This window comes from Sinocyclocheilus rhinocerous, unplaced genomic scaffold (genome assembly GCF_001515625.1).
Source record: "Sinocyclocheilus rhinocerous isolate Xijiao unplaced genomic scaffold, SAMN03320098_v1.1 scaffold449, whole genome shotgun sequence".
In the NCBI taxonomy this organism is placed as follows: Eukaryota; Metazoa; Chordata; class Actinopteri; order Cypriniformes; family Cyprinidae; genus Sinocyclocheilus; species Sinocyclocheilus rhinocerous.
In genome coordinates, this window is record NW_015652285.1 from 939972 (window position 1) to 962787 (window position 22816).

At 35.2% G+C, this 22816-nt stretch overlaps 1 long non-coding RNA gene across 1 annotated transcript in view; it reads left to right on the forward strand.

Annotated features, from left to right (window-relative positions):
* The window catches only part of LOC107714398 (uncharacterized), a 27888-nt gene that overhangs the window by 3507 nt on the left and 1565 nt on the right, over positions 1 to 22816 (forward strand). Inside the window, exon 2 of the long non-coding RNA XR_001636980.1 lies at positions 14997 to 15149. This is a non-coding gene — a long non-coding RNA (uncharacterized LOC107714398). The remainder of the gene's footprint in view (positions 1 to 14996; positions 15150 to 22816) is intronic.

Genomic DNA, 22816 nt, shown 5'->3' on the forward strand with positions numbered 1-22816 from the left:
TTATGAAAATGTTAAAGATTACAAAGGGGGTTACATCTGAATATTTTCACACAAACCCACATACAGATTTAATTGATTTATTTTTCAAATTGCATTGACTGCTCTAAAATATGAGACACCAATGTTTCAGTAGTTCAGGACACAGAATAGGACACGTTTATAGGATAACTGTTTTATTTCTTATTTGGGTTTATGTCGTTTTTATACAGAGTTGTGAAAGTGCTTTTTTTTTTTTTTTTTTTTTTAAAGATGAACGACTTTTAACTTGGAAGTACTTTCCATGGTAGTCACAGAGAAATGGAGCATAATGGTCAAAGACTTACATGTGTACATAGACCAAAAAAATAATAAATTGGGATGAACAATCCCCTCAGACCCATAAATAAATATATATATATATATATATATGTATGTACACACACACACACACACTTCTTAAAATGACAATAAAGAATTTGTAATTTATAATTGTTTTATAGAATGTGAAAACTCACAATAGGATCTAACCTACACCAAACCTAAACCTACCTGTCACAGAAACCTAACTTAATTTTAACATTCTTATATGTATATAAGAATGGTAAAACATTCTTATATTAATATAAGGATGTTATATAAAAGAGTATATAAAAATGTTTTGTGTGACGGGTAGGTTTAGGGTTGGTGTAGGTTTGGACGATAGTATATTTAGTAATTTTATAATCTTAAAGGGGTCATATGATGCGATTTCAATTTTTCCTTCCTCTTTGGAGTGTTACGAGCTCTTGGTGCATAAAGAAGATCTGTAAAGTTGCAAAGACTAAAGTCTCAAATCCAAAGAGATATTCTTTATAAAAGTTAAGAGTTAACCACGCCTACCTAAAACGGCTCGTTCTAACACGCCCCCACATGTCTACGTCACGATGTGGGAAGATTTGCATAACACCGCCCAAATGTTCACGCAAAGAAAGAAAGCATAACTTTTATTCTCGCTGTAGTATTGTTGACACTGCAGCCATGTCGTGAAGACGCTGTGTGCTTCGTTGTGAAAGCGAAACTACTTTGTTTGGTCTTCCAAAAGAGGACACGACTAGAAATCAGTGGTTAAGTTGTATTTACAACAACGTTCCAGAACAGTTCAACCCAAATATTCAGATGTGTGCAGCACATTTTATGGAGGACTGTTTCCTGATCCTGGGAGAGTAGACTACAATGCCGGCTGTTCTGACTCACAGACTGTAAGTAAGTTTTTTATATTTAAAGACGACGCGTTTCAGAAAGGCGGGGCATAGAGGAGAAACAATAAATGTACAGATGTGGAAAATAATGTTTTTTTTTTTTTACTTTAAACCGCATAAACACATTTCATTACACCAAATACACAAAATAATGTTCTTTTTAGCAGCATCATATGACCCCTTTAAAAGATAATGTCTTTGTGGGGGCTGATTTAAGGACCCCACAAAGTCAAACTTTACTTATTTTACTATCTTTGTGTGGTCTTTTGGTCCTCACATAGTAAAACACACACACACACACACACACACACAATATTCAAGAAGCTGCTTTATTGTTGAAAGTCTGAAGATCAAAGATGACTTTTTTTCCCCCACAAAGGTATTAATAAGCTGTTTTCATCAATAAATAATAATAAGATATTTTTCCTGTGTACCAAGTCAGCATATTAGAATGATTTCTGAAGGATATTGTGACACTGAAGACTTAAGTAATGCTGAAAATTCAGCATTGCATCACATGAATAAATTACACATTAAATATATACACATTAAAATAGAATATATTCAAATAGAAAACAGTTCTTTTGGATTATTTAAAAAGATATTTCAGAATATTATTGTTTTTAATGTATTTTTGATCAAATATATGCAGCCTTGATGAACATGATGCTTCTTTTAGAAAATATTACTGACCCTACTTTTGAATGGTACACTGTAAAAAAAATCCGTTAAATTTACGGTAAAATACCGGCAGCTATGGTTGCCAGAACTTTACCGTGAAAAATACGTTAGCAACATTTTAGGTTTTACAGAACTGTTTAAAGGGGTCATATGATGCGAATTCAAGTTTTCCTTTCTCTTTGGAGTGTTACAAGCTCTTGGTGCATAAAGAAGATCTGTAAAGTTGCAAAGACTAAACCGACTGCACTTAATTTGGCCAATTGGCATTTGTTTATAAACTAATATTTATAATGTTTAAGTAACGCAAGCATATTGGTCTTAAGAACTATTTTGCTTAAGACCATGAAGAAAAACCTACTGATTTACGCAAAGTCATTAAAAGCATAAATTCAACTCAAATCTCTTCCAAATAACAGCAGCACACATTCATGTGTGATTGAAATTATCGAAGAGATTCACACTGCATCAGTAACTACGCAGTTACTGCCTTTAAATAAAACAACAAGCAGCATAACATCAGTGTTTCTCTGTCCGTCCTTTACTTAAACACAGGCTCTACTCTCCAGCACAATGGTGACCCACAAAACACAACAGGAAGTTGACTGTTAGGTTTTACAGTATTTTGCTGTTTTCTTTTGTTGATTTTTTTTATTATTTCTGTTAAAAATACATTTCACGGTGTGTTTTTCTTCATCTCACACATTTAACCCCTTTAATCCCACAGCAAAATCCTCAGTTTTAAAGAGCACTTATATGTGTCCACACTACAGAGTGTTGAAGTGACACTGAAGCGGTGATGAAGTTAATGAGATAATTAAATGAGGATTGAGCATTAGTGATGAACACCTGTTAACAAGCAGAATCACTGAAGGAAAGAGAAACAAGAGCAGAGAAACACAACTTACAGCCAAAGCCAAAGATGAAATCAACTGAAAATAAAACACATTAAATTGATCAAGATCTCAGCAGAGGAGGATTAAAGCTTTGAACTATGGCAGAACTTAAACACACACAGACATCAACAGTCAGCCTATGAATCTCAACATTGGTGACAATCAAAAAAAATGTCATGCTGCAATGCATGCTGGGAGTTTTGTACTGGCACCCAGCATGCATTGCGGCATGATTTTTTTTAAAATTAGTAATAGTCACCATTGTTGAGATTCATGTGCTGATTCCTTATGTCTGAGTGTGTCTAAACGGTGCTGTAGCTATAAAGGTTTTGTGCATAAAATGTTTTTAAGTTTCTTAACATATCTTGTAGAGTCATATTGGTACCATAAACAAAAAAAAATCAACCCATATAATTAGACACTAATTGAGATCAGTGAATCAGATCATGAGATGATGATTTCATCATCATTAAGAGTTATCAAAACCACTTCATTACAATTTCTCTCGGCTCTTCTTGTCATAACAAATGTGCTTTACATACACAGAAACAACAGCAGAGAAAAACTAACATTAAAGAGTCAAGGGTCAAGAGCCCAAGTAAAGCAACCACTGATCGCCAAAATGGTGAAAAACATTTTTAATACAAACAAAACAAAACATTTTTAATACAATATAAACCTCGGTTAATTCTCAAAGAATTTTTGTAGATATATGACAGAAATAAAGTGAGTCTGGTTAGTAATGAGTGAAGCTGGTAATGCTGTTTGTGGAGTTGTGTAATCCTCCTCTGCTGTTTTATTTTGGTTAATTTCATGTAAGGCTGTGGCTGGAAGTCAGTTGTAGTTTTGTTTCTTGTTCTTTCCTTCAGTGATTCTGCTTGTTAACAGCAGCTGTTCATCAGTGTCTGAATTCACTCATTTGTTTTCAATCACTCGGTCTAGTGGACTATATAGTGAACTATATAGTGTGATTTCAGACACAGTCTACTCTGAGGCTACTTTCTCGAAAACAAAGGTTAGATCTATTACAGTTATTCACCGTATATTGTAAGGAAACTTACTGTAAATCATTTAACGGGCTTTTACTGTGGCATTTCTACAGTCTTTTACCGTTAAAATCACGATCATTTTTTTACAGTGTAGAACAATAATTATAATTTTTAAAAAGATTATCTGTCAATTTAGTTTCCCGTTGAAGTATAGAGCGATAGTTTTATTATGGCTAAGATTTCACTTTTTAAGTTTTGTTTAAACCCTAAACATTTTGACCAATTTACCTTTGAGACCATTAAGGACTCACACATGATCTTGTTCTTTGGCTACACAATGGAAAGTGGCAGAACCACATTAGAGATATCCTGTGTGGACACAAAGGAGGAAATCATACTTTCCTTTCTGATTTCAACACACAGATGATGCCAACATGATATCTGAGTCTGATTACTTGCCCTTTAAAAGCTAATTGGCCCGGTGTCAAACAGCTGCTGTGTTTGAAAGGAACAACATTTTATAAATCCATCAGAAACTTGTTTACCTTGATTAATAATGTGTCATTCAGAGTCACATTATGCTGTTAAGGTTGATTTATGTGACCTTTCGGGGACATTTGGTCATGGGAAATGGCATTCTATACTGTATGTACCATCACTGGGGTGGATTTTGAGGGGAACAGAGCTGAGATAGACCAACATGGCAAGTCGAAAAACCTAGAATATCCTAAATAACAAATACTTGAAAATATTGAGCTGTGTGTGTTTTGGCTGTGCCTTTTTGTTTGCTAAGCTTCGTGTTTATGCTGTTTTCGTAAGAGATTACTAGAAGTATGTTTAACATAAGATTCTTTATCTCATTCTGTCTTGTTTACCACACAGTTTAGTAAAATTATAGATGCCATTAAAGGCATTTTATTGGCAGGTTATGGCTTTTAGAAAACACAGTAATGCGTTGCATCCATTTCACATCAGGGCTAACAGAAGCAGGATTGGTTTTAAGTGGCAGTTTGATTAGGTCAAATCTAATTATGTCGTCTTAAGTAAAGTCCCTTTCAGTTTGCCATCTGGACAGTATTTGAACTTTTCACCCTTTGTGCATGACAAAATAACAATATTAAAATGCAAAGCAGCTTTTTATGATTCAAGCTGAAATTCATTGTAATTTGGTGGCTCTTGAATTGGAATAATGCTTGCTTCTGGTGTTTCAGATTCTATGGAGATTTTGATTAGATGCAATATAGATGCTATTTCAAAATCATTTATCCTTTCATTAGTTAGTTTGAGCTCACTATCACAAGAAAGCCAGATCATTTACAGTAGTGCAATACATGCTCCCTTCTGCCTAAGTTATTTAAACTGTTTGACTGCACTGTATCTATTCAGGTGCCATTTTGACTTGGAATAATTGAAGGCTTTGTTTGGCATTCTCATTAGTTTGTGACGCTCTTACTGAATGTTAAACTATTATGTAATATCTAGTGAGAATATATGTATATATTCAGATATATGCATGCAGAAAGATCTCATCTTAATGGTATCAGCTATAGACATTATTCCTCATGTAAATATTCGATTAGTAAATGACTGCTAGTTTCGATAAATCTTGTGTTAGTGCTGAATGTTATCTGCATCAGCCCAAAGGTTTTGTATTGTCTATAATCCAGCATTTTCTGTTTATTTGCTGACATGCATTTGGACTGTGTGAAGGTAAATCTATCATATAAATGGGCCATCATTTAGCAGTTTGTGTATTTCAGATCAGTGTTAGCCCAAAGCTGCTGATGTGTTTTCAATGTGATCGATGATTGTAGTTAAAAAAAAAATAAAAATAAAAAAGTGCTTCATTTACATTATTCCAATGTATAGATTTCAGGGGAATGTAAATTTATTACACTCATTGAATATAGTAGTAGTTTTTCAACTGAAAATATGAGATGAGACCATCATCCTTTATCCATATTCCTCTATGTGTTGCATATAATGTTTTCATTTGCATAAGCTTATTTGATAATGATTATGTGTATGGAACAGTTTGGCACCAGATCTGAGCATCTGAAAAAAAAAAATACTACATAAAATCCTATTAGCAAGTTGATGTCTTTTAAATCCAGAGAGAGTTACTCATTCTAGAGTTGAAAACATTACATATTGTAAGGTTTAACAAAACTATAACAAATAAGACAGGAAATTCTTTATATGGAAAAAAATGTGCACTAACCTCATGCAAAGAACTGTTGAAACTTTAGTTTAGTTTGCTAATTAACTCCCCTTATAGAATAAGGGGAACATAGAGGAGGACAGAAGGTAAAAAAGAAATAAAATAAAAACACCCACTCAATTTAGATTGCTTGCTGTAAATGTAACTTATGTATCAATGTGTGACTCATTCAAAAGTATCATCCATATGTAGATTTTTTCTTATGATTAATTATTTATTTAGTTTTGTTTTAAAGGGGCCAAGAAGAAGAAGAATATATAAGGTTTTCCACACTTTTTTTTTTTACCAACTTATTCGCCATTATGTTTTTAGGGGTTGGAGTAAAATGAAATAAAATAGAATACAAAATTAAATAATACACAAAAATGAAATAAAATAGAATACAAAATTAAATAATCCACAAAAATGAAAAGCAGGTAGGTGATTTCTGGCCTCAAAATCATAAATCATAACAAAAAAATAATAATTGTTTGTATTTTGAAAAGTTTAAGAACTCTAATATTCTTATGAACATCAATTACAATGAAGTAAAAGTGTGTTTTTTTTACTGTCTCATTTTTTTAGTTTACTTGTGAAATCATACACACATTCCCCTTTTCCACTCTCACTTAGTCACCAGCTGCACATCATCATTAGAATACTAATAAGATTTAATGTTTCAATCTGGCTGCAGCAAATGCTTTATCAGGCTGAACAAATGTGCAGACAACTAAAGCTGTTTTGTGGCTTTTGATGGAAAATAGCGAATAAATACAAATAATCTGATGTTTTATAAAACTGAAAACATTTTACCTCATTTTTGAGGAATATTCTGATGCCATTTTTCTAAATTCATTGACTGATCCTTTCTTTCCGTAGACATATATGACCCTCTGAAATATGGTATATTTTATATCTATTTTGGTCTTTATGCTTATATAAAGGCTTCTCAAAAGTCCAATTCATCTACCGATGTTGACTTGCTATTTTTAACACCAGCACAAGAGGTGAGTCATCTTTTCTTTTTATGCTAAGGGGTTTAGAGATCACTCTGAGCTATGAACAGGTAAAGTGGTGATCATGCTGGGAAAAGGATGTAGTTGGGTGAGATTCTGCAGTATATGATGAGTCAGATGTGCAGCTCATTTATGTTTTGTCTTTTTCTGTGCTTTTTTTCTTCTTTTCCTATAGTAGTTTCTGAAGCCTATAAGGCCTTTCTCCACCCCCACCCCCACCCATCTACAACGTCAACAACTCCTTGTCCTATAGCTTAAAATCCCTATTGCTTTAATTTGGTAGTGCTTCAGTGTTCTTGGTTAGCATTGGATGTGTTGCTTCTATGAAATGTAAACACTGATAGATTACAGCCATTGCACCTTATAAACACACACATACACACACAACTGTTATATGTAGCAGTTTTCTACTTTGATATATTTTACCAAAGCTGCATTTATTTGAGCAAAAATACAGTAAAATATTACTGTGAAGTATTACGTTATTATATTATTTTTATATAAAAAAAAAAAATTCTGACCCAAAACTTGAAACCTCAAACTTACTTATTTACTTATTACTTACTTGCATTCCACACAATCTGGCTTGCTTAAATAATCAAGTTATGGCAATTAACAAAGTTTAACATCAGAAGTTGTTTTTACTAATGCGTGAGAAATGTCAAACGGCATAAGAGTGTTTACCTGAGTTTCTGAAAAGCAACACACTTTAAAAACATATGTTGAGAGGTTTATTACATTACTCCCTATAAAGAGACTGATTTTAGCTTTTTAGTAATGTTCTTCTGACCGTCCTCTGCAGTGCTGTAACACTAATAATACTGGAATCCTGTTTCCACCATAGATGTATCATACTTACGACTATATATCACAGTTTGTGAGTTTTTCTAACATTTCTTGTAATCAACTCTTTATTATATTATATTTATTATATCTCGCTTCTGATATTAATTTCTCTATATCTTACAAATGATTTATATCTCATAATTACCTTTATTTATCATGTATGTACAACTTAATCACATTTTCAACTATTTCTCATAATTGTGACTTTATATCTTACAACTGTGACTTAAAAATGATAAAGATATTTGTGATTTTCTTGTAATTGCAACTTCATATCTCACAGCGTGGCCTTTATAAATCTCACAGTTGTTGCTTTTTTCTCACATTTGCAACTTCTTGTATATTTATCTTGAAATCTCATATCTCACAATGTAAATTCTTTTTTAATTATCTCACATGAACCTTTTTTTATATTGTTCTCAGAGGTGGAAACAGGCGTCCAGGATGCATTAGTATTCATAACTAATTTAAAGAGGTTTGAGATATCTCCCTTAATGCTGTTTTTGCTAAGTAGAGCTTTACAACATCCAATACAGTGATATTCAGTTACTGTTTTGCATTGTGCGTTGTTGGTTTTCAGTGGCAGTCTTACATCCTGAATCTTCAGTATTGTTTCTGCAAAACAATTGACTGGTGTGTAGATGTAGTTTTCCAGTTTGGTTTTAAAGTGTCATAAGGTGTTTGTGCAACTGTCAGAGCCCTTTGTAGGCAGCTTGCATAATAAAGATCCAAGCAACATATTTGTTCTTCAGAGGCCTGACTGATGCTCCATGAAATCATGCTCTGGAAACAGGATCCTAATCAGCAGGCAGAAAAAAGGGTGGTGTTTGATTAATGATGCTCCTTAAAGCAAAATTAAATGTCAGATATCTCATTTAGATTTCTTCATCACTTTATGAACACAAAACAAATCATCATTATAATCAGCAAAGCCATTATTACCACAAGGGGTATTATAGTAGTTATCAAAATCAGGTTCTAAGCAAAAATGAAGGTGAATGTAGTCTCTGATATCTTTGAAACTGCTCCACTGCTTGGAGTATGAAGGGGTAAATTTGGATGGAAAATAGAATAATAAGATGTCAGAAATCTTTAAGGAAGAAAATTTGTCAGACTCAGGATTTTTTTTTTTTTTTTATTAATTCTGTGCTTTCTTTTTTTTACCTTTTTAGCTGAAGAGAAATTGCAACGTCTACATTTCCAAGCTAATTCTCAACTTTTGGAAAATGAGGAGTAGTAGAAATTGTGGTACAAAGAATTATGTAAAAGAAATAAATGCTTTGTGCATGGATTCATTCATGTTAGCACGTTTGTGTTTGCTTTGTTCATGCTGAAATTCCTTTATGCATTAGATTTCTGTCTGTTGAAGACTTGCTTTAAAAGTGCATATCTGTATACATTTATGTGTTTGCATTTATTTGTGTTAATGCTTAAAGATCTGATGATCAGTAATGTTCCTGACCGGCACATAATAGAGTACAACAGCAAAAATCTCATATCCTTCAGTATGAACCATAAAATCTATAAAAAAAAATTGTTACCCTGTCTGTATAACTTTCGTAATACCCAGAAATCCCATTGTGTAACTTACAGTATTTCTGTGCTGTATTTTTTTCTTTCAGTGGACACTGACAGTACATGTACTCTGTGTTCCTGAAGTACAAGTTTCCCATCCTTAAATCTGTGTGCTTCCTCGTCAGCAGTACTGAATGATTCCCATGATTGCCTGTAGACACTGACCCCAGAGAATGCACATATCTTTCAGACAAAAGGGAAAAAGTCATAAAATCCTGCAAGTGCTAATACTTCTCTCATGTTTTTTTTTTGGGATTTGAACATGGTGAACAGTCATTTGCACAACACATGGGATCAGAAATGTCTGTAAATGAGGGATAGTGAAGGCTCATTTACTTCAGTGTGATGCGTCAGCAGTTATGACTAATGATGTCTAGCATGGGAAGAAATCTGTTTGGTTTTATCCCATAGAGAAGACACATACTGTATGTACATGTACAGTATTACATCAGAAACCATTTCGTCTATTTCTTGTGATTACATTTTCCATCTCCATTGTAAACCAGTAGGATATCATGTTTCTGCATCACTTGTGCTTGGTGTGGCTTGTTGAGCAGTGGTGTGCTATTATTTTTCAGTGATCACACACTTACCATTTTCACCTGGTAGGTGGTAGAATCCCCAGACTTGAACTGAAGGAGGTGCATATGTAAAGAAAGTTGGGACTGAGCTCTTGGCTAGCAGACACACAGCAATATGTTGAAACATCTTTTTAAAACTGCAGTAGATCTGGTACAGATTGAAACTGGTTTAGTGACATCAGAAAACTGCAATGCACACTTAAAAATAAAGGTTCTTTATTGGCATTGATGGTTACATGTAGAGCCTTTACCATGGAACCTTTCCATTCCACAAAAGGTTCTTTTATAGTGGAATAGTGGTTATATAGTGGTTCTTTAAATTAAATAAAATTAAATTACACATTATTAAAATGTTTTTCACACTTAGAATATTTTAAGAACTGTAAACTGAAAGGTTCTTTGGGGAACTAAAAATGTTTCTTCTATGGCATCGCTGCAAAAACCTCCTTTTGGAACCTATATTTTCAAGAATGTAGATCTACTTTACAAGATTTTAAATCCCAGTGAAAGCGTTATTTTTAGACAGCCACGCACCAGGGATGTTCAGCAAAGGCTGCATTTTCTCTTTTGTTTGACCTCAGTGCTATCTTATCACTGGTTTTATTGTTTCTATTTCCTTTGGTTGCTGTGTAGTGCATCCTACAGGAAAACCCTAGCAGAAGTTTAGAAAACACACAATGAAAGGTCAAAATTACCATAAGCTCCCTGTCATGGGGGCAAACTTTTGGCAGGATATTAGTTAATTTAAATATATTTACAAAATCTATAACACAAAACAGCAAATAGTGATGAATTTTCATGTTCTTTCTACATCAACTCCATGCAGAGACACAAAACTCAAAATCTAATGTAGCTAATCGAAGCTAAACCTTCTCAGGGGAGCTAAGTGAAGATGTACTCTATGAACAGCTTTGTCACAGTTGCTGAAAGAAGCAAATTATGTCATTTATTTCCCTTAAGATACTGCAATTATAGTCTAACAGAAGAACTAACATTTTTAGCTCAAGCTTTAGAACTGAGACAAGCATCAGTTCATTTTTCATTAGATAACATTACCAGAGAAAAATATTTTCAGAGGAAAAAAATGTTTTTAGTCATTTTCTCAATTGGTTTTTAGTGTTTTGTATTTTTTCTTGTATAATGGCCTACTGATTTTTTGTTTTGTTTTGTTTCCAGTAGCTTAATAAATCACATGAAACACTCAGTTGCAAATAATGGCATACAATACTATTTGCACAACAATATATAAGCCTCCAAATGAAGATAATTAAACAAAACTTGTTGCAGAAGCATAATGAACTGAGTAAAAACAAGTGATGGAATTTTAGATGGAATTTTTTTTTTTTTTTTTACTAAACATATTTTTCAACAGAGTTTTTCAATCTGTCCAAGATCGACAATGTGGTTTGAAGTATCTTTTATGCTTTATGCAAGACTCATCTCAGTACCCATTCACTTGAACCATCTCCTTTCACAACATGAAATGAGAGAGAGTAAATGATGACCGAATGGTTGAAAATTTTCAAAGTGGTTGAAGTACATATAATTTTGATATGTAAACATCTTTGGATGTTGTCAAATCTTGCATGATGGTTTCTGCATTTTAAGATGTCATGTTAAAGGGATAGTTCATCCAAAAATGAAAATTAGCCCATTATTTGCTCACCCTCAAGCCATCCTAGGCGTATATGACTTCCTTCTTTCAGATGAATCCAATCGGAGTTATATTAAAAATTGACTTTGATCTTCCAGGCTGTTTAATGGCAGTCAGCGGGTGTTGCAGTTCATCAGTGCAAAAGAAGTGAAATAAAGCGCATCCATCCATAATAAAAAGTGCATCACATGGCTCCGGGGGGTGAACAAAGGCCTCTGGTAGCGAATCGATGCGTTTTTGTAAGAAAAATATCCATATTCAAAACGTAATAATCACTTTAATCTAGCTTGCGCCAACAGTTGTACACGGAAGCATGACGTAAGATGTCGGCATTGCGGATGCGCCGGTGAGTCTCGTGAAAACCAACGTTTGATTATAGGAGCAAAGGAAGCAAAGTTTCCTTATTTTAGCAAAGGAAAACCAGTCTCCTCTTGGCTTATATCGAAATCCTCCGACATTCTTCTTTACAAATCCTGGTTTTGTACTTCTAATTAGTGACCGTTGTTTTGTTTTGATCTTTTCCCTGCGCTTCCGCGTTCGTCACTTCTGAGCTTTTCTGAACTCCGACGTCTTGCGTCATTCGCCCGGAGCTGCTTCAAGTTTTAAAAATGGTTATTTTTCTTACAAAAACGCATCGATTCGCTACAGGAGGACTTTGTTCACCCCCCGGAGCCGTGTGAGGCACTTTTTATTATGGATGGATGAGCTTTATTTCACTTCTTTTGCACTGATGAACTGCAACACCCGCTGACTGCCATTAAACAGCTTAGAAGATCAAAGACAATTTTTTATATAACTCCGACTGGATTCGTCTGAAAGAAGAAAGTCATATACACCTAGGATGCCTTGAGGGTGAGTAATTCATGGGCTAATTTTCATTTTTGGGTGAACTAACCCTTTAGGTTTAAAGTTGAAAAGAGTGGTTTGACAATCCTGCTTTCTGTTCCATTCCATTGCACCATGTAATTGTTTTTGAATGCAAGAACGTATCCTGTGTGAACAGCTCTCATTCTGTGCTTCCTGCTCCATGTCTGTGACTGACTGCAGATTTTTGGAAACATGCTTTGCATTTATGTGGTAGGCTTGTATTGCTCCAATGGCAGGAATATTATTGTGCTGAATAAATGTTAAAATGAGAGATGCAAATACAAATACCATATTTACACTTCTTTGGGGCGTGTTGACCTAAATGTCTTTGTTAAATGACACATTCACTCCAGTTTAGAATGAAAAAAGGGTACATTATGCACAGACTTTGTCTGAAGCGCTCCATATGTTCTATACAAGTTGCCTTTTAAAGCCTTAAGTATTGATTTGATCTGTTGTTTGGTTATATAACCATGTTACATAGCAGATGGAAAACAGCTCTGAGTTGCAGCTCACTCAGTTTTTGTTATGTAATTTACGGCCATTATAAATACATTTTCATCTCTTTACACAGAATGATGTAATGGTATTCATAATCGCACACACAGATATCATCACAAGTGGTATTTTACCAGATGATTGCTGTCATTTGTATCTATTTATGATGTGCAAGAATGCATGTCCTCTTGAGGGCACAAGCCAGCCTGTTAAGTGCCTGCAATACTTTCTGTCTTATTGTATCATTCTCTGTTCACTTCTTCTCGTTTGACAGCAGCCGCCTCATCCTATTAACAATGCTGTTTGTTTAGGGTTGAAAAAAAGTGCTTGTATTTCCCCTGGATTCTTATCCGCTGAAAAACACACACCCTTCCCCATATGAAGGGGAGTATCAAAGAGAGACTATATTGTAACAAATGCTACCAACATATTAGGCAAACCAACAGGGTTCCAGAGGAGGAGGTGGAGGAAGTCACCCCACTCCATTCTTCTGCTGCCTATATTTGTTTCTTTGCTTGCTTTCAGTTTATTTGCTTTCTAAATCCAAGGATGAACAGCTTTAAGTCAGTTGTCATAATGTACGTTCCAGATGCTCAAAAGACCTTTTCTAGATCTCTAGCTTATTAATTTTGGCAAGATGTGTGGTTATGAAGGCGTGAACTAACAATGCGTCATCTTTTATAGCTAAGAATGGAATAGAGATGGCAAAATGCATTATATGTTATTTTTGTGGTTATATAGTGCTTTGATGAAAGTGTTTACCCACTTTTATTAGAATGGTGCAGTGGCATAATTTGGTACACTCCAATTATCAAATATCTTGTTTTCCTTTAAAACCTCAGTATTGTTAGACAAAGAAAGCTGTGTCTTTATTTTCTCCTGTTTTAGTTTAGAAACTGAGTCAGGGCAGATTTCTGTTTGTTTGTGTCTATTTTGAAATCAGGTTGGGTAATTTTTCCTCTCCCCTTTAGGTAGATGATGTTATGTTTGTAACATTGGCCGTTCCCTCTCCTGAAGTCTTGTTTTTGGTTCTTTAATTCAGTTTTCATTAGTTACTAAATATTATTTGACTTGGAAAAGCTGACTGTTGTGGGACTGGGAGAAGGAAACTCCACAATAATTTATTACTCCTCAACTGTAGACTATAGGGAGTAATGGCCTAACTCTCCAATGGGCTGCTTGTTTTTTATTATTTGATTTTATACAAGATTTGCTGCTTGTAATTTATGGCTTTAACAGCTCAAAATTCTTACGTTTTCTGTCTCACATTCGCATTGGCCCCTCTTTTCTACCAGCAAAACACATTTACTGTACAGTAGTTATGCTGGCAAATACTGAAAGCTTGCAGTTGGAAGCCTGGGTTTTATTTAGCTCATGTCCAAGACATGTTCCTAACTAACCAACTTGAAAAGACCATCACTACCACCATCTAGTAGTTCTATTTATCCTTTTCTAACCACTGACACTCTCATTCCTTAGTAGTTTGTGAAACTGTCAGCCTATTCTAAAGGCTTTTATACAACAGTTATTTTTGGTTATTTGATTGGCAGAGGCACTATTTTCTAAAGCTCTTTTGAAAGAGTATGTACTGTGAAAAGCATTGCATAAATAAACTGACATGACTAATGTCTCCCACCTCTCTAATTCTCCGGTGTTAATATATTAAAAATAATCATATTAAAATATGAAGTATATGCATATATACACTATTGTAACCTTATAACTGTCACTTTTGATCTATTTTATGCATTCTTGTTGAATAAAAGTATTAGTTTCTTAAAAAATAAAATAAATAAGTAATAAGTAAAATAATAATAATAAAAAAATCTTACTCACCCCAAACTTTTTGGTAGTGTATGTGTGGATACAGTATAAAACATATGAATAATGATAGGAAATTTACGAATGCAATATTTGACTTGTAAACTTCCAGAACAAAAACTGATATATTTAGTGAACTGGGAATATTTTTCTTTCAGAGTTGATGCACCTGCACCGGACTGAGTGGCTTGTGTGGAAGTCTAAAGCAAACGATGTGTGGTGTGATGAGAAATACAAAGTTGGAAGTGTGGAGTGACTGAAGATATCAACTTAACGTTTGCACTTTTGGCTGTACTATTACAATCCTTTCGGTAAGTAAATGACCAAGTGAAACCTAGCATGTAAAGAACCTTGACATGTCTTGTAATTGCATTCCTCTTAAGGTCCAAAACACTGCTGTGTTTTTTTCTTTCTCTATAGCTTAGACATTGACTGTTTGATTCTCATTATCCAGTGTTGTGGAAGATATTTTAAAACTAGTCTGTGAAGCTATAATAGGGTGAACATATGTGCCATTTTTCCCGGGCGCGTCCTGGCCAGGATTTTTATATTGCCTAAAATATCTAGGTTTTGGCTTTGTTTGCGTGTGCAGACGATCGGTGAATGATATCAAAATACCATACAGATGGTTCCTTATGCTTTCAAAATGCTCTCGAGGTACTTTAATGTCAAACACTGATCGATCTGAGCCACTCTGCTTTTAAGTCGAACACACATCCTATGTACGCGTAATTGCATCGCTTTGACCATAGATCCCACCTTCTCACACACACCATGATTGGTCCATTATGTACAATGCTTGCATGTTATTGGTCAAACTACTTTTCGATCATTATCTGTGAACGTTTGTTAATCTAATGAATAATTGATTTGTTAAATCAAATGAAAAATGGTGTGTCTGATTGGTCCAGACGCTACATTACCTTCAGCAAGCATGAAAACAGGAAAACAAAGCCAAAACAAATCCTGGCAAGGACGCGTCCGGGAAAAATGGCACGTATGTTCACCCTAAGCTACAAGCTTCTCATACCATAAAGTAGTTACATTACTGTCAATCTGGCATTTCAAGTGTTAGCTACACTAAACCTGCTAAAGAAAAATAACTAACTACACTCAAGCGTTTTAAGGCGATAATATCTTTTTAAATAAACATGTCAGATGATAAAATGAAATTTTGCAATCAGATCAATATTTATCTGGCACAAAACAATGGGGATTTCAGATAGCATTAAATTGAAGGCCAAAATTTCTAAAGTCTGGTGTATTACAGTATGTGTCTGATTAGTATTGGTTTAATGTGTCCATACCTATATTCAATGTTCATTTGTTGATGTACATAAAAGTTGATCAGTGTGACCGGTTATATCTAGATCAGGATTCCTCAAATCTTGCCCTGGAGGGCCAGTTCTCTGCAGAGTTTAGCTCCAACCCTAATCAAACACACCTGAGCAAGCTAATCAATGACTTCAGGATCACTAGGAAATCACAGATAGGTGAGCTTCACCAGGGCAATGACAATGGACAATAGCAGGAAACAAGGCAGATGAAATTTGGTTCATAGAGCTCTACTTTCTATTATAGTAATGACTGCTAAAATGTGCAAGAAAAGTCAATATATTGAATAGGGAGAGACTAGTTAGCAGTCAGTGACCTTTAATTGACTGCATTGACCTCTTGGTTACTCTTAGAGATGGGAGATCCTCCAGCAGTTACTAGGATACATAATCCTAGTATTGCCTTATGGTCAGTGATTCCCAACCAAATGTTTATTTTAAACTTGTTAAAAATACTTTGGGCAGAGGTATCTTTCTGCAGTGGTGCTTGACATAATTTTTTTTTCATTTAATTTTTTTTATTCATTTGAAAAAGAACAAAAAGTAGCATGTTATTTTACTGCATTTACTTTGGTAATTGGTATATAATATAATTTTAAAATGATTCATTGTAATGTAAACTCAGCAAAAGAAGAAATGTCCCTTTTTTAGAATGTTGTATTTTAAAGACAGTAAGCTATGAAAACTGGCTATGAATGACTGAATAATTTATTTGTTTATTTGAATAATATAATGATACCAAAACATTTAAACACACACGCACACACACACATAATTAAATATTATTTTTGTTTATAAAATAATAAATACATGTTTTTATTTAAATAAATAATGATACTAAAACCATTTAAATATATTAATGATAATCCAAAGTGTTAGTATAATATCAAAAAGGAACACATTTCTGTTTTGGTGTTGATAAAGCAGTATTTAAGCTTTGCTGTGGGGTTACCAGGAAATCGCTGCTTTAGTTGTTACACCTTAAGCTGTGTTTAGGCCCTTGGAATAGGAACTTTAAGAATGACAACAAATGGGAGGTGGAAAGCATAGACACATCTCTACAATTCACCACCCAAAGTGGTTAATTTCATAGGTCAAGCCAGAAAAACCTGCTTTAACCTATAATAGTGGGATTACTGTCACGTTATCATTCTTAAATCAGGCATTGCTTCTTCAGAATGTTGCTGCCAAGACAAGGGTCGATGACGTCACATGTTGTAATGGGAGGACTGAAATTTATAGCTCAATGAATTGCCGCTGTGGCATTATTCCGACACACCACACTTCCTTCAGCACCACCCAACTGCAGATCTCCATTGCCTGACACCCCTTTCCCGAGGCCATGGAGATCTTCTGTTCTTTTTCACTGTGTTAAACATTCAGACCTGACCAGACTAATGAGCATATTCATCAGTAGTGCTGTTTTTCATAAAATTTCTGTTTGGGCAAACGGTTGGTTTCATTGCTCTTTCACAGAGCTTTAGTGGCATTAGTTTGAGTCAGACTGAGATGGAAGTATGTGATACTTGAGCAAGCTCATCATTGCATGCCTCACTGTCATCAAGTTATCAAGTCACCATAGCTACAAACACACTGCAACTAAATACATTTGTTACTGTATGAGTCCTCTGTCCACACAGAGTTTGCTGTAGTTCATGAGTGGCAGTCGCATTCTGTAACCCAACTCACTTTTGAAAAACTGACAATGAATTTACTTTGAATCTGCAAACTCTTACAGTATACAGTCAAGTCACCTTTATTTATATAGCACTTTATACAATATAGATTGTGTCAAAGCAGCTTTACATTGCCAAACAGGAAAACGCATCCTGATAATGCAAGAGGACAATAGAAAACAGTCAGTTTATCAGTTAAAGTCAGTTAATTGTTGATTCAATGATGTCATCGTCCAGCTCAGTTCAGTTCTCTTCCAATAGTGTCTGTGCAGTCAAGTCAACAATGTTGCCAGAAATTGTGTCCCCAACTAAACAAGCCAAATGCTACAGTGGCAAGAAACCAAAACTCCAACGGTGACAGAAATGGAGAAAAAAAACCTTGGGAGAAACCAGGCTCAGTCAAAACAAAACCAGCATGGTGTGGATAATTCCAGGCTGCAACGCACATCAGATTGAGCAGAGGACTTGTCTGGTTCACGTGGTCTTGTGCCGTTGGCCGACGAGCTCTTCTCAGGGGATCTGTCTCTAGGCTTTGTCTAGTTGACATGGTCTCCACTGACATTCAGGGCTGTAGAGGTCATCTCTAGGTGCTGATCCACCATCTGGACTGGATAAGGACTGGATCCAGGTGACTGCAGTGACCATCTGATCTGGATACGGGCTGGATCTGGGTGGCTACGGTGACCTCAGAATAAGAATAAAACAGACTAATATTAGTGTAGATGCCATTCTTCTTACGATGTAACAAGTACATCAGGTGTTATGGGAAGTGTTCCAAGTACTAGTCCTAATTAATGCAGCCTAAAAATCCTTTAACGGATTTGACTTATAGAAATGCGACAGTGTGTTATGTGTAAGCCGGGTTAAAGAGATGGGTCTTTAATATAGATTTAAACTGACAGAGTGTGTCTGCCTCCCAAACAACTCTAGGTAGATTGTTCCAGAGTTTGAGCGCTAAATAGGAAAAGGATTTGCCGCCGCAGTTGATTTTGATATTCTAGGTATTATCAAATGGCCAGAGTTTTGAGATCACAGCGGATGTGAAGGACACTAATGCGATAAGAGCTCGCTCAAGTACTGAGGAGCTAAACCATTCAGGGCTTTATGGGTGCTTTCACACTTGGTTCGATTGCTTGGTCCGAACCCGGGTTCTATTGCTCCCCCCTCCCCGCTGCCGGACTGTGTTCACATTAGATTATTTGGGTCAGAACCGCGGTTCGTTTGCGTCATGAAGCCAGCAGTTGTTAACCCGATTGCTTAGTAACGATGGAGCAGGAGAAGGCGGCAAAATGCGTATCATTGCTCTCTTCAATAAAAGAAGATTATTTACAATCAGTGATAAGTAGCATATCACTGATTTTATGTGTGATATGCTACGTTGTCACAGCATTCGAGTCTGCACGCCTGCAGAAGTGGGCAGACCCAGACTAACAGGCTGGCACTGAGAGAATAATCTGCATTATAAAAAAGTTTAAAGATTATTTACAATTACAATAATTTACAATTATTGTTCAAAAGTTATCTAGTCTTTGCTTGCTTACAGTGCTTTGTTATATGGAGCAGTTTGGTAGATTGCGATCTATCCAATTCGTTTGTCTAAAAAATTGCAGACAGATGTATGAAATAACACAAGCTACACCGTAATTCAAATGTGGCAGACTTTAATGGACAGTAAAACAAAGGTAGAATACCGTATAACTCCAGGCCGGCACAGTAACCTCATACTGACGCACGGCTAAACAAAGGCAGAGCACCGTAACTCAATTTGAGCATTCCAAAATAAAGTCAAAGAGCGGTAACTGGTATTATATGGTTTTCTACCTTGGTTTCTCCTGGGCTTTTCAAAGTTACTGTTAAGATAACCCATTATTTTCTTGACAAAACAACAAAATTGACTTTTTTCAGACAGAAGCAGATATTTATCCACATGATAAAGGAGGTCTTGAATGTCTCAAAAATATCAATAACTCATTTTTGACCAAATACGAAGTTACGTTCTTTTACCTTTGCACGGCAGCATAGAGCTGAGTATCATCAGCATAACAGTGAAAGCTAACACCCTATTTCTTTATGATATCTCCTAGGGCTGGGCGATTTGGCAAAACATTTAAATCTCAAGTTTTTTCAGAATGTTTGACCGATTCTCTTTTTTTACGATTTTTAACTAGTCAACTTAATGTAACTACAACATGATTCAAATTACCTTTTTCTTTATTAACCCTCTATTTAAAGAAAATTCTATTCCAAGTGCAAGACACATGAAGTTGTCACCATGATGTAAATGTTAAACAAATCACTTAAGTATCTTTGCAGAAAAGATGCATGAACTACAACTACATCTTGTACAAACTTGTCTTAAACATATATGTTCAGATATAATACGAGGAAAATGCTTTAAAAAAATCTCCAAAAGTCAAGGTAATTCAAATTCAAAATGACTGAAGATATAACACCAGTAGACTATTATTATCTATAAATGTTCTATAAAAACAACAGCAGCTTTCAGCCTGTCACCATGATGCAATTGCAGTGTCTCATGCATGAAACGGCATTCTGAAAATGTGGCGCTCAAGTTAAAAGAAGTTCACTCCCATATTCTTGCATGTTTTTCCTATTCCACTGCCCGCGTCGCATCTTTGTCAATGCAAGCGTATTCTGTGTGAATGGCTCCTAGCGATATAAGCGCATCACACGTGAGCGGTTAATCACGTGCGTCGACATGTGGTCGGATCGTTCTTTTCTCTTTACTGTTATCACTGGCATATTCTCAAAGTGTCTAATTCTAACGTTTGTTAATATTTCTATTCAAAATCGCAATTCCTCGATTTCTAAAAAATAAAATCGTGCCAAAACATTAAATTCGAATTAATCGATAAAATCTGAAAAATCGCCCAGCCCTAATATCTCCCAAGGGTAGCATTTAAAGTGTGAAAAGCGACTGTCCTAATACTGAGCCTTGTGGCACTCCATACTGTACTTGTGATCGATACGATATCTCGTCATTCACTGTTACGAATTGATGACGGTCAGATAAGTAAGATTTGAACCATGACAATGCAATTCCACTAATGCCAACATAATATTGTAGTCTACTCAAAAGAATGTTGTGGTCAAAAGTGTCAAACGCAGTGCTAAGATCCAGTAGCACTAATAGAGAAATACAACCATGATCGGATGATAAGAGAGTAGTTCATTTGTAACTATAGTGCACTGTCTGATGCAATACTGTAGCTGACGGCTGCATGGTTAGAATTTTATCTCTAATAGTATCGATCTTCGAAGTAAAGTTGTTCATAAAGTCATTACTGCTGTACTGTTGGGAAATGTGTGCGCCTGCTGATGCTTAATTTTTTGTTAATTTAGCCATTATTAGTGGTAACTAATTAATTGTATAAGTTAAGTGGCTTAACATGAAAATAATTTGCATAAATGAAGCTCCCCCATTTTAAATGCAGTTGTCACTTTTGAATCTTTGCAGTGTGATCATGGCTCATGAGATGTGGTCTAATTCCAGTTTGTCATCAGATCACAAGTGTTTGACTGTGACTGTTTCCTTACAGCAAGTGAATCAAAAAAGCTTTCAAGGCATGTAATACCCTGTCATGTGGATCTCATTATTTGGCTACTGTAGATGTTGCTTCTGTCTGAAATCCTTGGAGAGCTTTGTAAGCTTTGTAACTTTCCAAAGCGATGACATCTGGTACTTTTGATAAATAATGACTCAAATCAGAATAAGATTATTTTTGCAGGTTAATTGAATCATTACAAAATCAGCACTTTTAGTTATAATGGTATGTCGTCTGCCTCACGCAGTGGAACTCTTAGTGTGAAAGTCTTACTTGCTGTGCGTGTTCTTTTTTATTGTTGTAGCATGTGTGGGCAAATGGTGTAATTCTTGGCTGAGGTTAGATTTTGTGCTTTTAAAGCTGGAACATTTACAGAGATTAATCTAATTGGACTGGATATGATGAGCAGAATTAAAATAAAGGTCAGAGTGGTGCATTGACAAAACAGTGGGATTTACAGTCAAGTGGCTTCTCTTCTTTGTCAAAACTGAAGCTTTGTCATCAAAATGACATAAATAAAAGCTTACTCGAGGCAAGGGTCATGTTTACACAATTTGCATCATTCAAGCTGTTACATAAATTGTTTGCCATGATCTGATGTAAGGTATAGACAATAACAAATGTAATCAGTTAAGCAATTTAATCACCCAAATCTGTTAACAACTGTATGAACATTACAACCTAAATCTCATGAATTTCATAATTTTTCTCATCTTGTTTTGACTGTAGGGTTATTTTTGAAACCAAATTAAGATACTGTCATGTCCAAAAAGTATGAGATGACTAGTAAGAATTCTTATTTTAAATTAAAAATGCATTTTAAAAATACTACACATTATTTTATTCTTTTATGTAATATTTTTCTGTACTATGATTTAGTATCAATTTATCCAGCATGATTTTAGAATGATCCAAAGACCATCTTGTGCTTGAATTGGATAAAGTTTAAAAGAAAAATTACAACAATAAATTACAAATATTTTGCACCATTTATAGGTCATCTAATTCAAGGTTCACGGTTCAGTTCACCTAGTATGAGTACACCCTTAATTGATCATACCCTGGGATTTTTTGGACATTTCTGGTAAAGACAAAACAAACCTAACACACATTAGCAAGTCCTACTAATGGAACTGTTCAGACAGTGTGAAAGTATTTGCCATGGTGTTGTATGGGGTCTTTTGTTCCCTTTCATGGGAACTTCGAACTGCGCCCTCTAGGGGTCGCTATGGGGAACGCCTCGTCGTGACCCGTGTCTGAAGCATACATTGAAAAAACTCGTTGGCCGGCGACAGCCATGACGTCACTACCGGTGCGACTATAGTATAAATAGGCGCCGGGAGCACACATCATTCTCTTCTTCGTCTTCATTGACTGTTCTGTTTGAAGCGTGCATTTCCAA